General features: G+C 41.7%; 1 protein-coding gene across 1 annotated transcript in view; it reads left to right on the plus strand.

Moving 5' to 3' along the window:
• The window catches only part of LOC125447937 (histone acetyltransferase KAT6A-like), a 440,967-nt gene that overhangs the window by 60,678 nt on the left and 364,942 nt on the right, over nucleotides 1-15,347 (plus strand). The window lies entirely within an intron of this gene.

Consider the following 15,347-nt stretch of genomic DNA (forward strand, 5'->3'; position numbering starts at 1 on the left):
AGACAAAATCAGAGTTAATGTTTTGAGGCCAGTGATCCTTCTTCAGAGCAAGGGTCTGAAGAAAAATTACTGGACCCAAGACGTGAACTCTGATTTCTCTCCACTGATGCTGCTGGACCTGCTGAGTTTTTCGATCAGTTTCTGTTTTTGTTAAAAGTTCTAAAAGTTGTGTTCAAATTCCTCCATGTCATTGACCATCTCTTGATCTCTGTAACTTGTTTCGACCTTACAGCCCTCTGACAGCTCTGTATTTTCCTATTCTGACCTCTGGCACACCACAATTTTTAACATTGTCTTTCTACTGCTGAGGACCTACCCTCTTCAGTCCCGTCCCTGAGCCTGCTCAGCCCTCTCTCTTCCCCTCTTTCCTCCTTTAAGATGCCTCTTAGCCCTTTTTGAGCAAGGTTTTAATATGTGCAAATACGTCAGCGTAACAGCTCAATGTCAAATTTTATTAGATACTCCTGTGAGATCCCTTGAGACAGTTGGCTGTGTAAACAGAAGTTGTTCTCAAAGTGAACAAACAACATATGCTGTGGCTCCCCAAAAGATCTAACTATTTAATTAACAGATCAAATCTGCAGGAATTCATTCAAGCATCCCTTCAGCAAATTTTCATTTTGAGAACCTGCTCAGTGAAATGAATATTCTTCTGAGCTGGAGCTCTAGATTGTCTCATCATGTATAAATGACATGACGGTGATACAATCAATTCAATACAATACAGCATAGGAACAGGCCCTTTGGCCCACCAAGTCAAGACATCTCAAATCAAGATATAAATTAAACAGCTGGCAATGAACAGCCTAGTGATGTGCTGCACTGAAAACAATCTGTATATCAACATTGGCAAAACTAAAGAACTGATCATTGACTTCAGAAAGAAAGAAGAAGAACACGCTCCCATCTACAGCAACAGAACTGAGGTTGAGATGGTGAAGAGCATTAAGTTCCTCAGAGTGACGATAACCAATGACTTGTCCTGGACTTCACACATAAATGGGACATGCGAAAAGGCACAACGACACCTCTTTCTCAGGTGGTTCAGGAAATTTGGCCTGTCTGTAAGGCCCCTCATTAACTTCTGCAGATGCACCATTGAAAGTATACTGTCCGGGTGCATAACAGCCTGCTGTGGCAATTGCTCTGCCCAGGACCGTAAGAAACTACAGAAGGTGGTGTGTACAGCCCAGACCGTCACAGAAGCCAACCTTCCATCCATGGACTGTATTTACATGGCTCGCTGCCGCAGAAAGGCTGCCAACATCATCAAAGACCCATTGCACCCTGGTAATGATCTCCTACAACCTCCTCCGTCAGGCAGAAGATACAGAAGCCAGAACACACACATGAACAGGATCAGGAACAACTTCTTCCCAGCTGTTATCAGACTGACGTATGGACTCTCTAGCCTCAAGTAATGCTGACCTAGCTAACATTGATCTTGCCGAGCACACCTGTATGCCTTTGCCTTTGACTTTTTGATCTGTACATCCTTTACTCATTATGATCTGCCAGTACTGCTCCTAAACAAAACTTTTCACTGTATTTAAGTACATGTGACAATCAATGAATCAATCAATCAAATTTATTTGGATTTCCCTTCTTTTGATGAACACATACTTCATAAGATTTCATGTCAGATATCATTGTATCTTATTAGGTTGACTGAATGACAACTGTTGACTTGAAGATTCAACAGACTATCCTGTTATTCTTTAAACAGTCCCATGGAATTATTTACACACTTGTAATGATGCACCTGGATTCAATGATCCATTTGAAGTATAATGCCTCAAATATTGCAACACTTCCACTTCAGTGCAGTGACAGCCTTGGGTTTACATTCAAGCCCCTTGAATAGGGCTTGTGCAAACAATACTCATGTTGCGAACTGCACATAAGGAAGATTTTCTCTGACTTTGTATCTGTTGGAGATAAAGTTGTTCAGCTATAAGATGTTAGTTTGGGTGCAGCACTACTGAGAGTGAATTACAATTTTCAGAAAGTGGCAGTGTGCTGCTTGATTATTGGAAAGAATTGTAAACCTGGCCTGAATATCTGCGTTCCTCGGTGACAGCAAGATCAAGTTACGGGTTGAGAGGCTCAGAGTGCACCACTCTGTCAGCTGTCTGTGCAATTCTCAGATATAATGTGCCCAGCAATGTGAAAGTGTTTGAATACATTCAGGTGTTCAGAGACAGAAATGTGACACCCATACAACAGACTGAATTACCAGTTCTCACAGCTGTCTTGGTGAGCTTGTTGTGAGCAGCTCCCTCCCAACCCCATTAGCTTATTTCACTCCCTCCCCCTTATTCCACAATGAGGCCTTAGACCATAAGACATAGGAGTGGAAGTGAGGCCATTCGGCCCATCAAGTCAACTCTGCCATTTAAATTATGGCTGATGGGCCTTTCAACTCCACTTCCCTGCACTCTCCCCGTAGCCCTTTATTCCTTGTGAGATGAAGAATCAGTCGATCTCTGCCTTGAAGGCATCTAATGTCCCGGCCTCCACTGCACTCGGTGGCAATGAATTCCACAAGCCCACCACTCTCTGGCTGAAGAAATGTCTCCTCATTTCCATTTTAAATTTACCCCCTCTAATTTTAAGGCTGTGCCCACGGGTCCTAGTCTCCCTGCCTAACAGAAACAACTTCCCAGCGTCCACCCCTTCTAAGCCATACATTATCTTGTAAGTTTCTATGAGATCTCCCCTCAACCTTCTAAACTCTAATGAATACAATCCCAGGATCCTTAGCCGTTCATCGTACATTAAACCTACCATTCCAGGGATCATTCATGTGAATCTCCGCTGGACATGCTCCAGGGCTAGTATGTCCTTCTGGAGGTGTGGGGCCCAAAATTGGACACAGTATTCTAAATGGGGCCTAACTAGAGCTTTATAAAGTCTCAGAAGCACATCGCTGCTTTTATATTCCAACTCTCTTGAGTTAAAGTCATTTATTTTCTAGTGGATGTCAGAACCAAATTAACAATGGTGGTGAGGGGGTATTGTTTTTCACTTTCAATGCATACACACAATTCACAGTGAACTAAATGGCCCCCAAATAGGACAGTGCAACAGCAGCATAAATTGTTCTGTTATTGTCAGAAGAGATCAGATTCAAAAGATAAATCTTATTTGAATCAAAATAGGAACTCTGTTTCTTCCTCTGCGGACGCTGCCAGACCTGCCAAGTTTCTTCAGCATTTCCTGTGTAAGTGTCAGATTTCGAGATTCTGCAAAATTTTGCCTGTAGGTGACAACTGGAAACAAAAGTTGCAGGAATTCACATGCTTCCTGGGCACTTCTTATGATGCCTTTAAGTACCAATTTTTCCATGGACCAGATCGCTCTGGACCATCACCCAGACTTCATGGGCAGCTGCTGGTGGACAAGCGTTATCTTCTGACAGCATGTGACCTGATACCTGATATAGCCATGGCTACAGAGACAAGTTACAACCAATGCTGTCTTCTAACAGGCATCCACATTAAACAAGCCATTTTTTTCTTGAAGATGTATTTCTGCTGTCTTCACCTGTTACAAGGTGCCCTCCAGAATAAGCCAACGAGGGTGTCTGTTTTGTTTTGGTCATCTGCTGCATGACACACATCGCAACACTACACAGCAATCTGGAAACGTGTGATGAGAGTGACTTAAAATGTCCTCTTTTCCTTGGACTGGGATGGGGAGAAGGTAGAAGAGAAGAAAAAAGAAGAAGAATGGGAAGCTGCAGAGAAACAAACGTCCAAATGTTAGATGAAGTCCACTGAGTCCATTCCAGGCACGTGGTCATTCGCAGGATGACCATAATGCAAGAGCCTTGTTGATGACTGACCCGAGTTGTTCTCAGACTGAATAATAGATCGATTTGTCTTACCTTCCACTGGTGTGAAAAATACAACCCTCAGGTACTGGCTTTACTGACAACAAGCAATGAGAACATAACAATCTTCCCATTGGCATAATTAGTAATGTTGTGATAGATTATACAATAAATAAATAAACGCAAAGATATCAACCAAGAGTCCAGAATATGCACCTAACAATGAGTCAACTTGGTCCAATGACCATTCTGAGAGGGTGCTGTCCCTAAGGTGAAAGGAAGTCTACTTGCTTTTCTCTACATTTGGTGGAGATGCCAGTGACTTTCATACTTGTCATGAGTGGCTGCGTCAGTATCATGATAGGAGCACATACTGTCACAGAGCCTTTCTTCATGGAAGATTCTTCAATCAGAAGGACCGAGGAGGCAAGCCTTAAGCCGGCTCCTCAAACACCCCCAAGATGCTTGCTCCCTCATTACCCTTTTCAACTCCTCAAGTCCTTCAGTCGTGCTATTGCAAGCTGGATAAAGCTGCTAGCAGGAATGCAACTACCACAGCTGCACCATCAGTAACACTGACAGTCACTCAACAGAGTTACTCCTTCTGTGCAGTTCAGGATGTTGCTTCTGTATTCAGACAGAGTCTCAAAGAGGTTGGCCATCCTCTCAAAGGAGAATCTCATGCACTCTAATCTTAAAATATTACAGAGCACATGTACCCCATTAAGTCTTCAATTGTGTGTCCATGCCTTCCCAGTAGCTCTGGGCGCCCTGCCAAGTGGGAACAAATCTGCTCTGTTGCTCCTTGAGTGTAACACCTGAGGCCCAGAATTATCTCTGCCTAAAGAAACACAGCAATGTCTGCCCTTTATCCTCCAATGAGAGGAGGTGACCACAGCTGACTCTGCTCACTGCCCAACTGTTGCTCACGTGTGAGGTGGGCTTTATCCAGTGTTATCTGTTCAGAGTTCGACTGTATGCAACATTATGTGAACCAGCTAAGGAGGCCAGTGGTAACTGGATTTCTGCTTCCTAATGCCCCATCACAACTAGCCCTGTGGGTGACACATGATGAGTTTCCTAAATCAAGAACTGCTTCAGTACACTCAGTGCAATGTACAACAGACACAATGTGCACTGTGTAGGAGTACCCAGATACCTTTGGTCTGCAGACTGAGATGTCACATGATCCTTGTAAAAAAAATCCTGTATCTAGATTACGTATGGCTACAATAGGACCTTTATCAACTCCAGTGATGTCTTTTCAATTGTGGCCAGTCTGGTGAACTGGGCCGTTCCATTCATTCATTCAAAGACTTTGATATGTATGAGAGACTCTATTCCACAACAGGACCAAGAAAGAGAGAGTTAGGAGAAAGCTCACCACTTCCAGCAACAGATGAGGAACTGCCTTCTTCAGGGATGATCTCTGTTTATTTACACTCAGTAAGTGATCGTTGCTCATGCCTTAGTGCTGCCAAAGGGCACTTTATCTGATATTATTGACCGTTATCCTCCCTATCATTGCTCGCCTACTGACCTTCATGACCTTTTTGAATGTCTGGGTGGATGCAACACTTAATCTGGATGGTGGGAAGAGTACAGCTCTTCTCTCTGCATAGCCTCAATCAGGGCCTCAAAAGAGGTATCAGAAACAAATGGGGGACACCAACAGATAGCTTCCCAAACTAGCCCTGGTTCTTGGCTCCCTCTGTGCATCTTTATGGCAAGCTGAGACATGACTTTAATTTATTTCTCCATAACCGTCCTTCTGACAGCACCACCAGATGCCTACAACTGGGCAGTACTCTCACTTCTGGGCCAATTTGCAGCTGCCTTTTTAAAAATTGTGTGTTTGTCACTGTCATGGATGCAGTGCAAATCTGAAAATGTTTCAAGTGCTCAATCCCAAATGAAAATTTGGTGTTTACTCATGTACAACTACAGGATAGAGCAGACAATGTGATGAATGCTGGGCTGAATTAATTGATACATTTTAGAAAGAAGGTGAGACAAACTAATGGCATTGTTTTGCAGAGTGTGTATGAATAGCAAGACCTGGGATCTCATTGAATACTCACTTCAAATATCCACACAAATCTCCTCGTATTATCTCAATTTTTCACCATATCTTGCTTTTCATTTTTTCTCTCTGACCTATCGAGTTTTGTTCTGAAAGCATCTTAGTTACTTGCTTCCAATGTAATAAGGTTTACATTCTTGTCACTTCATCTTATTTTCTTACTGGATACATCAGTGACAATTTTGTATTTATGGATCCTAATTTTGTATCCCCGCACAAATGGAAATCTTCTCTCTAACGCTCACTGTCCATCTAATTCATAATTTTAAAGATCCCAATCAGGTCACCTCCAGTCAAAACAAACTGGTTCATTATTTCCCAATGGCTATAATTTCACCTTTCAGGTTCCAACCTTGTAAATAGTCTTTGCATTTTGTTCAGTGATTTTTGACTTTCTTCAAATAAAATGTTTATGCTGATTTTCTATTATGGAGACCAGAACTCGGAATGCCATAATTTAGCAAGATTTAACCATGGAGATCTTTGTTCTCATGTGTTAATATGTGTCCCTGACAGACTGGAGTTTCTGACATATGATGTGATGTACCAATTCAGGAAATTGCCTTGGCCCAAGACGTCTACCACATTTAGAGCAGGAAATTTCAAGGATTTGCACCGCGGCATTTACAATGTGATGCCTCCCCTTTGCAAATATTCAGGGGTTGTGTTTGCCTCTTCATTATCATCTTATACATTCATCCTGTTGAACAAGCAGGCAACACTGTAATTTTCAATTAAAGCCAAGTGCTAAAACACACTGTATAATGACACAAGTGAGGGAGGAGAGTGATGCAGATGTCACAAGACATCATCTCATTAGCCTGGAAATTACTGTTAGCAATGTGAATGGATGAACCCTTAATGAGTTTGTGCAGCATTCCCCTTGTCTGCTATTCTAGTGGTGGTGTTAACCCAATGCAAAATAAACAAGATAATACTTGTGTTCACCTGATTGACAAAAGAATGCCATCAACATAGAATCATTGAGTAGAATCATACACGTTTGCCTAATAATGCAACTTCCAGTAATTTCTAACATCTGATAAAGGTCAGGCCGTTTATACTCTTTGCTTTAATGTTCTCATTTGAAGTTGCAAGAAAAATACCTGATGGGTCTGCAGTAATTAGGGAAGCTTCAGAATGTTGGCCAGTCTTTTGTCACTAAGAACTGATGACCAATGTGTGGAGCAGAAAAGGGAAGTGTTGTTACATTTATTTTTTAAATAATCTGAAGAACATTTACACTGAAAAAAGATAAATTTGCTGTTTGTGGGTTGTTTATAATTCTTTTCAAGGCATGTACAACATAGTATTCACTTCAGGAAACTGATTAATTGTAAATCCATTTGATTAGTCTGTGATGCCTCCGGAGGATAATGGTGATTTCTATTACACGGAAATGTTGCTTAACAGAGAAATTTTATTCTCTCCCGGATAATGAAGCATAACATGGTTGGCTTGTAAGGGAACCTGAAACAAGTTGAAAGACAAGCTTTCCCTGACACCAAATATAGATATTTTCCTAATCAACACATTCAGATTACACATCTCTGGAGCAGATAGGATATGAACGCTGGCCTCCTAGCTCAGAAGTATGGACACGTCCACTGCACCACACCAATTGTATCAGTGGTGAATTGAATACAGATACTTCTGCCCACTTAGGTGCAAAAACAAAATTTCTTGGAAAGCTCAGCAGGTCTGGCAGCATCTGTGGAGGAGAAAACAGAGTTAACGTGTCGGGTCTGGTGACTCTTTCTCAGAGATAGCAGGAACTGCAGATGCTGGAGAATCTGCGATAACAAGATGTAGAGCTGGATGAACACAGCAGGCCAAGCAGCATCAGAGAAACAGGAATGCTGGCGTTTCAGGCCAAGACCCTTCTTCAGAAATGGGGGGAGGCGTGAAGGGGCTTCTGAAATAAATAGGGAGAGACAGGGAGGTGGATAGAAGATGGATAGAGGAGAAGATAGGTGCAGAGGAGACGGACAGGCCAAAGAGGCAGGGATGGAGCCAGTCAAGGTGAATGTAGTTGGGGAGTTAGGGAGGGGATAGGTCGGTACAGGTTCACATCCCAAAACCAGCCCAGGGCATCCCTAACCTGACCTTCCTCCCACCTGTCCCCTCCTCCCACCCCAAGCCCCACACCCATCTCCTACCTACTAACCTCATCTGGCCCCCTTGACCTGTCCGTCCTCCCCGGACTGACCTATACCCTCCTTACCTCCCCATCTACACTCACCTTTACTGGCTCCATACCAGCCTCTTTGACCTGTCTGTCTCTTCTCCATCTATCTTCTCCTCTATCCACCTCCCCTTCTCCCCCCTTTCTGATGAAGGGTCTAGGCCCAAAACGTCAGCTTTCCTGCTCCTCTGATGCTTGGCCTGCTGTGTTCATCCAGCTCTACACCTTGTTATCTCAGACCCTTCCTCAGAACTGATGGTGGCTGGGAAAATGTCAGTTGCCCATTTAGGTCTTTGACAGCAACACTGTCTTTGATGATTCACTGGACTGATATCGCCATATGTCTAAGGTAAAAGGACACTCATAAATCTCATGGTGACTGATTCCCAGCAATAATGAGTATCTTGGTAACAGTAGGGATTAGGGAGACTCAGGAGGGGACAAAATGCTGCACATTTCTGTTACGATTTTGTTGCAAACGTTCACATGGAGGCGGTGGAAATGAGGCAGTTTTAAAGTTAATTCTCATCATGGCTCTTTTCGGTTTATTTCTTCATTCTTGGCTTTCAGGAAATAGACTGCTGTTGAATAGTTGATTTAAAATGCTCACCTTTGACCGTTTCGCGAAAGAAATATTCCACAAGGTTTGGCTAAAAGCCTGGCTATAGATTATAATGTTTTTTTTATCGCGCGGTTTTAATCGTTCTTGACCTTCTGTTGAGTGGGGTGCCTTTAAAAAGATTTGTACATGAGTCGGCAAGGATGATTAATAGGAAGCTGATTGAAGAGCACGGAGTTCATCCGAACGGCGACTCTCCATTACGTGAACAGACATACTCAATCTCCCCTCAGCACTGAGCTCGGATACATCAGTATTCTGCTCAGCTAGGAGTTAGTTAACCTTGAATTCAGTACAATTTCATGGCACTTGTATTCTGTTGAAAAAAAAAACTCATCACACCCTAATCAATAACTGGATTCTCATTAACTGTGAAACCAGCAGACGCGTATTCTCACAAATATACAACCGATTAGGGTCGAAACTGAGAATCTACAAATATCGGGCGTATGACTTGAATAACCTTGAAGGGAGAGGGAGCCAGCCAGCGCGACCACGGAAACAGTTTAAAGGACCTTGCAATTACGTTTGCAAAGACAATGGATAGTATAACGGGCTGTGATCCGGTACAAATTAGCCCGCATTTGGGAATCTGTTTCCAGCAGGGGGTGCTCTTCTGAGGCGACACGAACTGTGGCACGCTGAACTCCGAGATTATCTTCATGTATTGAATAAAAGCGTCTCAACATTTTTAACACAACAGCTTTACGCTTTGCAAGGGATGTTTTCTTTTCTTCTCGCCATCCTTCGGCGCTTGAACACTGCATTTTGAAGTAAATCATATCCCTCCACATCACCCTCACTCCTCGGCTACAAACGTGCAAATATTCTGTTACAAAGGCACTATTTCGTTTCTGCGTTGACGTCTTCAGTTCGGGACTGCGCTTAACAGTGTCATTCTACCGAGGTTGCTGCATTGAATAATATCAACGCGACCGAAACATAAATGTGTGTTTTTTTTAAAGGGAATGACGTTCAGTCGGTAAACGAAGAGTTTCTTCAGAAGTAATTTTCAACCATTGGCGGAACAGCCTTGCATCATTTTCAAAACTAAACTATGCTGTCTTTTAGGCTGTCCTAATTCTGCACTTGAGAGTGCATGGGACTAAATGGTTGATATTCCTGTGTCGATTTCAAAATGGTTGGTTTTGAATTTCAGGTGCCATTTTAATTTTATTGATTTGGCATGATCATCGCTCAGGACAGAGAAAGTACATGGAGCATTAAGCTCATATTACATTCATTCCCCCAGTAAACTACTGATGAATTTTGTGGTTTTGAGTGGTGGTAACTTGTTGTGATAAGGCCGAATGTGACATTATCAAAGCTGTTTCTGCTTCCCATATTTTCCAGCAGACCATGTGCATGTCTGCTCTATTCAAACGTTTAATTCAAATGGAGGTATTATGTGCTGCCAGGCATAACAGCAGTTATGTCCCCCAGTGTCCTGTCTTTGCATTCACTGCATTTGGTTAGATAAATAAGTTGGGGTTTCATCTGGAATTGGGAGCAATGGCAAACAAGAGTGAAGGGACAGCACAGCTTGCTGAGTCAGGGACCACGGCCACATTCTGTTGGTCATCAATACAAAGGGTATTTGATGAGGGGCTGCAGAAAATCTGTATCTCACAGATGATTGATGCATAATGTCCATAGTTATAGAATCATGGAGATGGACAGCATGGAAACAGACCCTTCAGTCCAACTCGCCCACGCTGACCAGTTATCCTTGATGAATCCCATCCCATTTATCAGCATTTGGCCTGATATCCCTCTAACCCCTTCTTATTCATGTACGTATACAGTTGCCTTTTACATGCTGTAAATGTACCAGCCTCCACCACTTCCTCAGGCAGCTCATTCCGTACACGCACCACCCTTTGCATGAAAAAGTTGTCTCTTAGGTCCCTTTTAAATCTTTCCCCCGTGGGAGAGCCCACAGCAGGGGAGCAGCTAAGTGGTTTTTAAAAAATGTAACCTGACTTTATTTTTTGAAGCTGCAATAATGAGTAGAGTGGTTTCTTTTTTGATTATATATTTTATTGAGATCTGTCTCTTGATTAAACTTCTCATTTAAAGAGAAATTGAATGGATTGACATCGTGACCTTTGCAACAGCAATTTTTACTCGCTTAGACTGAGTAACTCACACAATGGAATGTTAATTGCAACAATCATACATTCAAACAACATGGAAACAGACCCTTCAGTCCAACAGTTCCATGCTGACCAGGTTTCCTAGACTGAACTAGTCCCATTTGCCTGCATTTGGACCATATCCCTCTAAACCTTTTCCATCCATGTACCTGTCCAAATGTCTTTTAAATGTTCTAATTGTACCTGCCTCTACCACTTTCTCTGTGGAACAATGGATCCAGTACAAAAACATCTGAGTTTAGTGATAACAATCAACAGTAATTTGTGTTTCTGTGGCACTCTTAGCAAAGTGAAATCCCCAATGTGCTTCAGACAAATGTTATCAAACAAAATTTACACATGAGAGCCATCCCAAATGCTGCAGTGAACAAAGAGTTTTAAGGAGTATCTTGAATCACAGAATCACAAAATGCCTATTGTATGGAAGCAGCCCTATCGAGTCTACGCATGAACTCAGACATATTTGACAGTACCATATAGGTTCAGACATCAACATATCTGGCACCTGAAATCAGGTGAACTAGAACTCCCCTTCAGCCTTTGGAATGCTGCATGGATCTTCAACAAGCTGCAGTTTAGCAGAGAAGAAGAAGTAAAATGTGGCTAAACAAAGGAAAGAATTGTGGAAAAATTGGTCATGGAAGTGATGACTTCGCTCAGAATGCAGACACTTCTCACCTATTGAACCCAAATTAGTGCCTAACATATTGACTCCTCTCTCAATTCCCAAGTTTTCCTCTGCACATTTACAAAGTTGAAAAAACTTTGGTCGGGCCTTTTGCACTTATTGTTATCGGGTACTTCAGCAATCACAAGACCTCTGACAGCCTTTCTCTGTTGTTGAAATCATGGGTTGCAACATGCAGGAGCAGGAAGAAAATGAAAAGGTTACTTTGACAAAGGTATCCACGTGGCTGTGTGAGAAAATGTTTTGTTGTCAAATTTTATAGAGTTAAATAAAATTTATTAGTTTGCACAAGTCTCAGATTGGTCTTTCTTGGTTCCTGAGTGGTAACTGACCTTTTCAATTGCTTGTCAATGAACAGAAATCATAATGGCAGCAAATGTTCAGTCGTTAATTAGTTGGCTCCAAGACTGTTTAATGACAATGGATTGACAGTTGAGGGAAGGGTGGATGGTGAGGTTGGCTGCTGTTGGTAATCATGTTTTTCTTTGAGATGAAGGCAGCCAAGTCACATCACATATTGAGGCCCAATTTGTCCAAAATTAACCATTACTACCTGCGCACTGAACTCCCCATTTCCCACCACTAAAAATTTATTGCTGTATTTATCTAGTGATCCCATGAATTCCCATTCTCTTCCTGTATGTAACTTGCTGTCTGTCCATGATCCACAAGGCACAAGCGCCTTTGAAGAAATTCATCTGCCCAGAGTGTATTGGCTGGCCCACAGCAGTCGTATGACCTCTACCTCTGCAATAACTTGCTTTCAATTTCCTTTGTAGCAGCTAATAGTTGAAACATGGTTTCAGAGGTCTGAAGCTGAGGTTGAATGAATAAACTTTCAGACCTGTAAGAGAGCTGATGCCTGTCTTAAAATCATAAGGAAGAACTAAAACCACAGTTTGTTATCATGAGTCAAAATGGCTGTGAATTTTCACTCACTGCTGTTGTGGAAGTGAAAGGAGACATGATCCAAAATGGGAATTTGTTAAAGGTCAGTTAGAAGGCAATGAAATAATACTGAGTTGAATAAAAAGACCAAGGAAATAAAAACCAAAGACTTGTTGTTAGTGCTGGGAAGGAGTGCTGTTTTGCATTCTTAATCTCACTGAGGAACAAAAAACCCGGACATGAGAGATTTTGGAGCTTTTGAAGACACACTTCAAATCCACATTGATGCAATGTAGGAAAGAGATGAGTTCAACAACAGGACTGGTGACTCAGCTTTCCTGCTGCTCTGATGCTGCTTGGCCCACTGTGTTCATCCAGCTCCACATCTTGTTATCTCAGATTCTCCAGCATCTGCAGTTCCCATTATCTGTGATACATGTGATACACTGTTGTGAAGCTCCGTATAGTACTTCAGTATCCAAATATTTGACTCTTAAAGATTCCAATGTCCAAATAACAAATCTAATGAGACAAAATACTGTTGTGCAGCACAAGATAAATTTGACTTGAATAAATAGGAGAATTATATCAATCCTCAAAAGATGCATTTCCTATTTTTTTCCCAAAGGATTTTGGAAGATTTATTTACAATACATTGGAGACTCAGATTATTGAGCCAATGCACCTTGCCTGTGGCGAAGAGATTGTCATAACTCCCTTATTAACTCCAAGTGCAACAAAACATAAATGACCATTTACAAATGGAAACATGTTCCAAACACTTAAGAAAATTCTATGTGAGATTCTGTTATTCTGTCTTTCAGCACCTCATGCTTTCAGTGAACTCATTTTATCAAATAATAGTCTTCCCTTTTTCCTTTGAATTACACATTCGTCTTTATTCTTTTCATAACAAATCTTTCCAATGGATATAAGCTTGCATTTTTTGACTAACTGGTTTCTTCAGTGTTTTGGTCATGGATGATGTAGCTGCTTCAATTCATGGAAGCTGTGCACATCGTTTTCAACCTGCTCCTTTTCTTGTCTTAGAGTTAGAGTTCTTAAGAGGAAAAAAATAAAGATGTTACGCTCCAGAAGCAGGGAAGGAGGATAAGAGAACAAGACACTCATTCCACTCACTGCTTTCCTTCTCTTGATAGACCTGTATCTGTTCTGGCTTAGCTAAGAGATCTAAATCAGTGAAAGCAAAATAATGTAAGATATATTAGATTGGGTTACCAGTGATTCAAGAATTACAATCTATCCTCAAGGCCCCAACTTTGCTATTCCAGCCACCAGGTGTACATGAGACTACATCAAGTTGTTCTTCAGTTTTTCCCTCTGTAACAATGCACAAGCACCTCACTTAACAGGTTTAGCAGCCAAAAACAGTATGTTTGATCTCAGTCTCTTTCTTGTTCTATTTGACAGACGTACACACATTCTCTTTCTATCTCCCTCAACATACGTTTACTCACAAAGCTGAAAGCCGTCAGCTCCACTTCATCCCTACCCTCAAGCAATACCACTCTTTATTGATTTACACCAAGTATGTTTGTCTGCTTTCATGTTTGTGTGAAATACAATAATTCCTGACATGGATATTATAATTCAGTTTGCAAACATGCTTCCTCAAAGAGCAGATGCAAGTATAGCATCAGTCTTTTTAGACTAACAAGGCTTCAAATCATTTATGTGTTTGATTGTTTCTAAAAAAAACAAACTTTTTGGATCTTATCAACATTGACAAAATAGAGGAATTGGACACTGGGACCAAAAGTTCTCAGTTGGATTGAAAAATAGGACTCAGGCTGGAAAACTAACGAATGGAATCTGACCATCTTTTAAAATTTTTGGAATTTAATACCAAAAAGCAATTTCTGCATACTCTTGTGATGCCTGGCTACCTGCTTATGTGAACTTAAAGGTGGTTGTCACTGCAGTCTCATGGTTAAGCTGCCCTCTGCAGATGTAGGACAGTTCTTAAATTATTTGTGATCACCAATGACGAGGGAGACTCTGTTCTGGAAGCAGACAGAGGGGTAGGAGTAAACATCCAACAACTGAGATTTCTGCATAGATCTGCCTGGCTTGGCTCACAGTGCGGGGGCTATTTGCTGTCAGTAAGATGACAGGAAAAAACCCCTTCTGGCTGCAAGTGTCCAGTCGATTAGCATTGATTGACGACCTGCCTCTAGCCGTCACTTCAATTCCTCACTTGCCTCCCACAAAGTTTGCCAGAGATGGGAACGGTCAGGGTCCATTTTCAAAATCTCCCCCATACCACTCACTACGAAAACCAGTTCCATGTAGTTGGTCAGATATCACCAATGAATTTAACATATTATCTCTCTTACTGTTAGTGCACAAAATCAAGACAATTGATTTAAGCTAAAAACCGAAAGAACTGCAGATGCTGCAAATCAGGAATAAAAAGAGAATTTGCTAGAAAAGCTCAGCAGTTCTGAGGAAAGGTCACTGGACCCAAAACGTTAACTTTTTCTACACAGATGCCGCCAGAGCTACTGGGCTTTTCCAGCAACTTCTGCTTTTGTTCGAGATGAAATAGCTATTGCCTTCTGAGAGTCGCAGGGAGGCAGACTTGTCTGTTCCCAAAGTAATTAAATGATGCAAACAAGCCTCTAAAACTAATATTCCAAATATTATCCTTCAAAAACTTTTTTGAGGTGACCAGGGTATAAGTAAAGGCTTATTTTATTCAAATTAATTACACCAAATGTTTTCGTAAAGTGCTTTCAGAGATAGAGGCGTCACCCCTGTCCCACTTGCTCTCTGCACTGCTAAAATTCACATCACTGGAGTTGTCGAGGAGGGGCAGAAAAGTAATTAAGTGTTTGCATAGAGGCAGGAAAATTCGATGTTTCAAAAAACA

The sequence above is a fragment of the Stegostoma tigrinum genome, chromosome 40 (assembly GCF_030684315.1).
Source record: "Stegostoma tigrinum isolate sSteTig4 chromosome 40, sSteTig4.hap1, whole genome shotgun sequence".
In the NCBI taxonomy this organism is placed as follows: domain Eukaryota; kingdom Metazoa; phylum Chordata; class Chondrichthyes; order Orectolobiformes; family Stegostomatidae; genus Stegostoma; species Stegostoma tigrinum.